Source organism: Vigna unguiculata, unplaced genomic scaffold, assembly GCF_004118075.2.
Source record: "Vigna unguiculata cultivar IT97K-499-35 unplaced genomic scaffold, ASM411807v1 contig_629, whole genome shotgun sequence".
NCBI classification, from domain to species: domain Eukaryota; kingdom Viridiplantae; phylum Streptophyta; class Magnoliopsida; order Fabales; family Fabaceae; genus Vigna; species Vigna unguiculata.
The window spans coordinates 146,380-154,811 of record NW_021011350.1 but is presented as its reverse complement, the minus strand read 5'-3'; the positions used below and the strand labels follow the sequence as shown (position 1 = coordinate 154,811).

General features: G+C 36.7%; 1 pseudogene; it reads right to left on the bottom strand.

Annotated features, from left to right (window-relative positions):
* Positions 1-1,555: 1,555 nt before the first annotated feature.
* On the bottom strand, positions 1,556-6,231 carry LOC114172505 (annotated as a pseudogene).
* Between the last annotated feature and the right edge of the window lie 2,201 nt (positions 6,232-8,432).

Sequence of the window (8,432 nt, the reverse complement as noted above, 5' to 3'; positions counted from 1 at the left end):
ATAGCTTTAAGGGGTTGTAACTGAAAATTATGTGTCTTTTGTAATTCTGATGGTTAAAGCTCCTATATCAGCTAAACCATTCTGATCAATGAAATCAAGTTGAGTTTTACTCAGAAAATATAAGACTTTTATCTCTTCTATCTTAGTGAGACTGATTCACCTATGTTCTTGAGTGATTCAGGAACCCTTGAGTTTTCTCAAAGGTCCTTGCTCCATTTGTGTGTTTAAACTCATAGGCTTATCTTGCATCCTTGGAAGTGTGACTTCTATCAATTTCCATTTCATCTTCTTATCTATTTTTGTTTTCTTGTTTTAAACAACTTCTCAAATTTCTTGCTCATTAGCATTCCAACCTAGATCAAACCATGAAACGAATCCACCCCTCTAGATTCACATCATTTGGTATTCAGAGCCTGGCTCACTAGATTTGGATTAGCAATGGAAATTTATTATATAAGGTGTTTAATCGAAGACCACCCATGTTTAGTTCCATTCGATTACGAAAGCGACAACAATGTTGTAAGCAAAAGATTGGTGGAGAAACTCAAGTTACCAACAAGCTTTCATCCGAATCAAGGAGGGATTAAATTCAGTACAGGACAATGTGTGAAAGATGCTCTCATGGACTCTTGTCATCTTCTTTTGGGATGGGCATGGCTTCATTTTAAAGCACTCAATGTTGATGATCGTTCCCTTTATTTGAGGCATGAGAGACATAAAATGAAGTTGAAATTTATGACACCAAGACAAGTCAGTAAGGATCAACATAGGCTGAAGGAGAAAATAGAAAAAGAGAGAATAGAAAAAGAAGAAATAGAAACTTCAGAAGGAAGAGAACATGAAGAAAAAGAAAAGGAAGTAGAGAGAAAGATGATGGAAAATTTATTTGTCATTGTTTTTTCTTCAACAGTTTGTGATGTCATTTAAAAGGAGCAAAATGACAAGCATGTGAATGAAACACACCAACCTCCATGTTTGAAAATGAAGCTTGTTCATAGTGCTTTATTATGCATTTGGTTCGCTGATGAGAAGCAAATTCGTCAAACACAACGCATGGAGTTATTTATTGTTAGATATAAAGGAGGGGGTAGTATTGGCAAGAGATGTGCTCCACGGATTGTGATATGAATCTCATTGCACAAGGGCTAACTTAGGATTTTTTTTTCTTTTAGGGTTAGAACCAGTTATGACCACGAGATGTTTTGTGGGCAGAATTAGATATTCTTTTGAAAATTGGGTGAAGAAGAAAGTAATAAGGGGTAAATCTAAAAGTGGAAGGAAAGAATCACTCTTTCCAAAGGAGGCAACACACAAAGGATGGCAAAATCCTTTGATACAGCCAAGGGTTCTTGAATCACTCAAGAACTAGGAAAATCACTCTCACTATTAGATAGAAAATTGAATTTCTGAACAAAACTTAACTTGATTTCATTGATAAGAAATGGTTCAGCTTATATAGAGGCTTTAACCATTAGGGTTACAAAAAGACCATTAATTGTCATTATATCCCACTAGTGCTAATAATAAACCAATCAAGCTAATAATTGTCCACTACCTAATGGCTAATTATAACTGAAATTGGGGCAGCCAAAAAGTCATCCAAAATTATTCAGCAAGGTCTTCTTAGTCTTCCAAGGCTGGTTCTTAAGATGTCAAATGGGCCTTTATTTAAATAAAAGAAACTGCATTAATCTGGCGCGTTAGTCCTCTTCCATTTGGACCACGATGCAATTTACAACTTTTATCTTTTCTCCTTCAAACTTGGGCTTGTACTCAAATAATATTGATAACACTTGTTGTAGAGCTTCTTTTGCTTTCTTTGCTCTAGACCTTGTCATAGGTCCTCCAAGTTCTTCAAGTGGATCCTTGTCTTTGCTCATTGTCACACCTCCATCATTCTCTGCCTCTTGAGAAGGATTTGTCCTCAAATCAGATTCTCCCTCTACATCAAAAAGGGATAAGTCAGACACATTGAATGTGGAACTAACATTATACTCACCAGGCAGATCAATTTTGTAAGCATTGTCATTTATTCTTTCAAGCACTTGGAATGGACCATTTCCCCTTGGTTGAAGCTTTGATTTTCTTTGTTCTGGAAACCTTTCCTTTCTCATGTGCACCCAAACCCAATCTCCAGGTTGGAAGACAACCTTCTTTCTACCTTTGTTAGCTTGCCTTGCATAGCTTTCGTTTTTCTTTTCAATTTGACCCCTTACTTGCTCATGTAACTTCTTCACATAGTCAGCTTTAGCCTGTGCTTCTTTATGCTTAAACATGGAAATGTTAGGCATAGGTAGCAAATCAAGAGGAGTTAAAGGGTTAAATCCATATACAATCTCAAAAGGTGAATAATTAGTTGTGCTATAGACAACCCTATTATAAGCAAACTCAACATGAGGCAAACATGCTTCCCAAGACTTAAGATTTTTCTTTATAACAGTCCTAAGTAATGTGCCTAAAGTTCTATTGACTACCTCAGTTTGACCATCACTTTGTGGGTGACAAGTAGTAGAAAATAACAATTTAGTACCAATCTTACCCCACAAGGTCCTCCAAAAGTGACTAAGGAATTTTGTATCCCTATCACTCACAATGCTCCTTGGTAGTCCATGAAGTCTTACTATTTCCTTGAAAAACAAGTCAGCCACATAACAAGCATCATCCACCTTCTTGCAAGGTATGAAGTGTGCCATTTTAGAAAATTTGTCAACAACAACAAAGACATAATCCTTTCCATTCTTTGTTTTAGGCAGCCCCATAACAAAGTCCATTGAAATATCAGTCCAAGGATATTCAGGAACAGGTAAAGGAGTATATAATCCCTGAGGCTTCACCTTATATTTAGCTTTTTTACACACAATGCAGTGATCAAAAAACTTATGTACATCACGTTTCATATGAGGCCAAAAGAAGTGCTCTTGCAAAATTTCCAAAGTCTTTTGAACCCCAAAAGGACCCATCAAACCTCCTTCATATGATTCAGTCACAAGCAACTCTCTAATGGAACACTTAGGCACACACAATTTATTTGATTTAAACAAGAATCCATTATGCCTATAGTAACCATTTTCAGAAAACTTTTCACATGCAGCATATATTTCAGCAAAATTTGCATCATTCTTGTACATGTCTTTCAAAGATTCAAGACCAAACAGTTTAGTTTCAAGCATAGAAAGCAATGCATGCCTCCTAGAAAGTGCATCAGCCACTATATTTCCTTTTCCCTTTTTATACTTGATTATGTACGAAAATTGCTCCAAAAACTCTACCCATTTAGCATGCCTCTTATTAAGCTTACCTTGTCCTTTCAAGTATTTCAAGGACTCATGATCACTGTGAATGACAAATTCTTTGGGTAACAAATAGTGTTGCCAAGTCTTTAAAGCTCTAACCAAAGCATACAATTCCTTATCATAAGTAGAATAGTTAAGAGCATCCCCACTTAACTTTTCACTAAAATAAGCAATGGGATGTCCATCTTGCAGCAAAACAACCCCAATACCCACATTTGATGCATCACACTCAATTTCAAAACATTTTGCAAAATTAGGCATGGCAAGAATAGGTGCATTAGTTAGCTTATGCTTGAGGGAAGCAAAGGCCTCCTCTTATTTCTCTCCCCATTTAAAACCTACATTCTTTTTAACAATTTCATTTAGAGGTGCAGCCAGGGTACTAAAATCCTTAACAAATCTCCTGTAGAAACTTGCTAAACCATGAAAACCCCTCACCTCACTGATAGTCTTAGGTGTAGGCCATTCTTGGATGGCCTTAACCTTTTCCGCATCAACTTGTACACCTTTAGCACTCACAACAAAACCCAAAAACACCACATGATCAGAATAAAAGATGCATTTTTCCAAATTGGCATACAATTTTTCTTTTCTAAGAACTACCAAAACAGATTGCAAATGCTCAACATGCAACTCAAGATTGGTGCTATAGATCAGAATATCATCAAAGTACACCACAAAAAATTTACCAATAAACTCTCTTAAAACATGGTTCATTAACCGCATAAAAGTACTAGGTGCATTTGTCAAACCAAAGGGCATAACAAACCACTCATACAATCCATATTTAGTTTTAAAAGCAGTTTTCCATTCATGACCTTCTCTAATCCTAATCCGATTATAGCCACTTTTAAGATCAATTTTAGAAAACACACATGCACCATAAAGTTCATCAAAAAGATCATCTAACCTTGGAATTGGATGCCTATACTTGATGGTGATGTTGTTTATTGCTCTACAATCAGAACACATCCTCCATGAGCCATCCTTTTTGGGCACCAAAATCACAGGTACAGCACATGGACTTATGCTATCCCTCACCCAACCTTTACTCATAAGTTCAATAACTTGTTTTTCAATCTCTTTGGTCTCTTGTGGGTTGCTCCTATAAGTTGGCCTATTGGGCAAAGCAGCTCCCGGAATGAGATCAATGTGATGCTCAATTCCTCTCAAAGGTAACCATCAGGGACACTTGCTAGAAACACATCTTTATAATCCTGCAAAAGGGACTCAATACTAGAGGGCAATTCAAATTTGCCAAATTGGTCAGAATTTGAAATTTGATTTTGACAAAACAATAAGTAGAGGGGCTGTCTTGCGCAAAGCACCCTCCTTACCTCTCTTTCTCTTGCTAAATAAACTTGCTTACACTCAAATGTTTCATTTTCTCTCATTTTCCTGTCAAGTGTTTCACTCTTTTTCTTTTTCCTTTCAAGTGTTTCACTCTTTCTCTCATTTGCTAACTTTTCTCTCATTTTTATTTGATCCTCACACACCTCTTTAGGAGACAAGGGTTTGAGGACCACTCTTTTATCTTGATACATGAAAGAGATTTTGTTAGTGAAACCATCATGAATGGCTTTAATGTCATACTGCCACGGTCTTCCCAAAAGAATATGGCTAGCCTCCATGGGAACCACATCACATAAGATCTTATCTTCATATTTCCCAATGGAGAAAGAGACTTTAGCTTGCTGTTTCACTTGGACTTCTTCTCCTTCACTAAGCCATTGAAGTTTGTATGGCCTAGGATGTGGTTTAATGTCCATGTTCATTTTTGACACTAATCTTGAACTCACCACATTGGTACAACTTCCTCCATCAATGATTACCAAACATACATTACCATTAACTGAACATCTTGTATAAAAAATATTCTCCCTTTGAGATGCATCCTCGGCCTTGACTTGACTTCCCAGCATCCTTCTAATCATGTATAACTCTCCTACATTAGGTTTCAACTCGCCATCACTCTCTTCTACCTCTCCATCATCATCATCAGAATCGCTTGTGTACTCCCCATTATCCTTAAGAAGAACGGTCTTCTTTGTAGGACACTCATAGGCATAATGTCCCATGCCCAAACATTTAAAACATTTCACTTCTCTAGTCCTCTTTGGTGGATGTTCAGGTTTCTTTTGAACAATTTTTCCTTCATTAGAAAGCACTGAATTGCTAGAGGAGGCAACACCTTCTTTTTTTACTCTATCTTTCCAGTTTGAAGAATTGAAATTGGTAGAACTCTTTCTTGTTGTACTCTTTCTTTTAATTTGTTGTTCTACCTGTATGGCTTTATGCAATAGATCCTCCATCTCCACAAACTCCTGCAACTCAACAACATCTCTAATATCATGATTTAATCCATTAAGGAAATGTGCCATAGTTACCTCAGGATCTTCTTCAATTTTGGCTTGGATGATAAGAATCTCCATCTCCTTATAATACTCATCCACTCCCTTGCTTCCTTGAGAAAGTCTTTGTAGTTTCAATTTTAAGTCCCTATGGAAGCTAGAAGGTACATACCGCTTCCTCATGACCCTTTTCATCTCACCCCAAGTGTCCACCAAAGGCTCCTCATCTCTAATCCTCTGTCTTTGCAACTTGTTCCACCAAATTAAAGCATAATCAGAAAATTCAGTTCTGCAAGCCTTACCTTTTGCTCTTCACTATAATTATTGCAAGAAAATACATGCTCAATTTTGAGCTCCCACTCCAAGTAAGCTTCAGGATCACTCCTCCCCTTGAAAGGTTGCACATTCAACCTTACTCCTTCTATTCTCCCTTCATTCCTTTGTGGCCCTCCTCCTCCTCTTGGTGGGGTTCTATTCTCTAGTTGGTCCAACCTGTCATGAAACTCATCTTGTTGTTGCTTCATCAACCTCTCCAAATGTTGAGATAATGCAGCAATTTGCATCTGAATATCATTCCTTTCTGCCATGATTAACAAACAGATCAAGGTAACAAGAACAAAATATATATATGGTGTTTGAAAATTTTCTCACCCACTCAAGTGTTTGCACTCACAGATTGGCTTTTACTAAAAATAAAACACTCTTGCCTTTTACCACTCAAATTCTCCTTGGTTTCTTAGGCAATTCAAGAGATTATGGCCATAACAAAGAACAATTCTCCAATATGTGCAGCGAAACGCTTGTAAGTAGACAAAGAAAGGTTAACAAAGAAAAAGAAGAAAAAAAAAGGCCAAGAAAAGTAGGTAAAAAGAAGGAAATCAGCAACAATCCTTCAATAACACCAATATATTACCTTATAAAAATTGTTACGAGGAATGAATCATTCGGCCCATTTTTTTTTATCACAGTTTCAGTACAATTACGAATTGCTCTAACTATTTTCTTTTTTTAATTTTTAGAAGGGCCTAACTTTTGCAATGATTCAGCACAAACATAAATAATACAAGTAATAAGGTAATGAATTGGTAAAATAAGAAAGAAGGAAGGATGTTACCAATTTGACGTTCAAACCCTTAAACTGAAGCTCTGAATACCAAATGATATGAATCTCATTGCATAAGGGTTAACTTAGGATTTTTTTTTCTTTTAGGGTTAGAACCAGTTATGACCACGAGATGTTTTGTGGCCAGAATTAGATATTCTTTTGAAAATTGGGTGAAGAAGAAAGTAATAAGGGGTGAATCTAAAAGTGGAAGGAAAGAATCGCTCTTTCCAAAGGAGGCAACACACAAAGGATGGCAAAATCCTTTGATACAGCCAAGGGTTCTTGAATCACTCAAGAACTAGGAGAATCACTCTCACTATTAGGTAGAAAATTGAATTTCTGAACAAAACTTAACTTGATTTCATTGATAAGAAATGGTTCAGCTTATATAGAGGCTTTAACCATTAGGGTTACAAAAAGACCATTAATTGTCATTATATCCCACTAGTGCTAATAATAAACAAATCAAGCTAATAATTGTCCACTACCTAATTATAACTGAAATTGGGGCAGCCAAAAAGTCATCCAAAATTATTCAGCAAGGTCTTCTTAGTCTTCCAAGGCTGGTTCTTAAGATGTCAAATGGGCCTTTATTTAAATAAAAGAAACTGCATTAATCTGGCGCGTTAGTCCTCTTCCATTTGGGCCGCGATGCAATTTATAACTTTTGTCTTTTCCCCATCAAACTTGGGCTTGTACTCAAATAATATTGACAACACTTGTTGTAGAGCTTCTTTTGCTTTCTTTGCTCTAGACCTTGTCATAGGTCCTCCAAGTTCTTCAAGTGGATCCTTGTCTTTGCTAATTGTCACACCTCCATCACTCAAGTTACCAACAAGCTTTCATCCGAGTCAAGCATGGATCAAATTCAGTACAGGACAATGTGTGAAAGATGCTCCCATGTACTCTTATCATCTTCTTTTGGGGTGGGCATGGCTTCATTTTAAAGGACTCAATCTTGATGAACGTTCCCCTTATTTGAGGCATGAGGGACATAAAATGAAGTTGAAATTTATGACACCAAGACAAGTCAGTAAGGATCAACATAGGCTGAAGGAGAAAATAGAAAAAGAGAGAATAGAAAAAGAAGAAATAGAAACTTCAGAAGGAAGGGAACATGAAGAAAAAGAAAAGGAAGTAAAGAGAAAGATGATGGAAAATTTATTTGTCATTGTTTTTTCTTCAACAGTTTGTGATGTCATTTAAAAGGAGCAAAATGATAAGCATGTGAATGAAACACACCAACCTCCCTGTTTGAAAAGGAAGTTTGTTCATAGTGCTTTATTATGCATTTGGTTCGCTGATGAGAAGCAAATTCGTCAAACACAACGCATGGAGTTATTTATTGTTAGATATCAAGGTGGGGGTAGTGTTGGCAAGAGAGGTGCTCCACGGATCGCAACCGTTGGAAAGGAACGAAACTAAATCTATTCAAGTTGCATCTGATCCTAGACGACGAGAAATAGTTTCAAATTGTGCACAAATAAAGTTCTTTACAAGGACATACGAAACTTTTATTAAAACTAGTAGAGAAATAAAGGCTTTAGATTCGGGGCGAATCTTCTCAAAGAAGGAGGGTATGATGTGAATTGCATATGGCCCAAATGGAGGATCACTAACGCGCGACGTTGATGCAGTTTCTTTAATTTAGATAGCCCCAACGCTTTGTATAATTGGCTGACC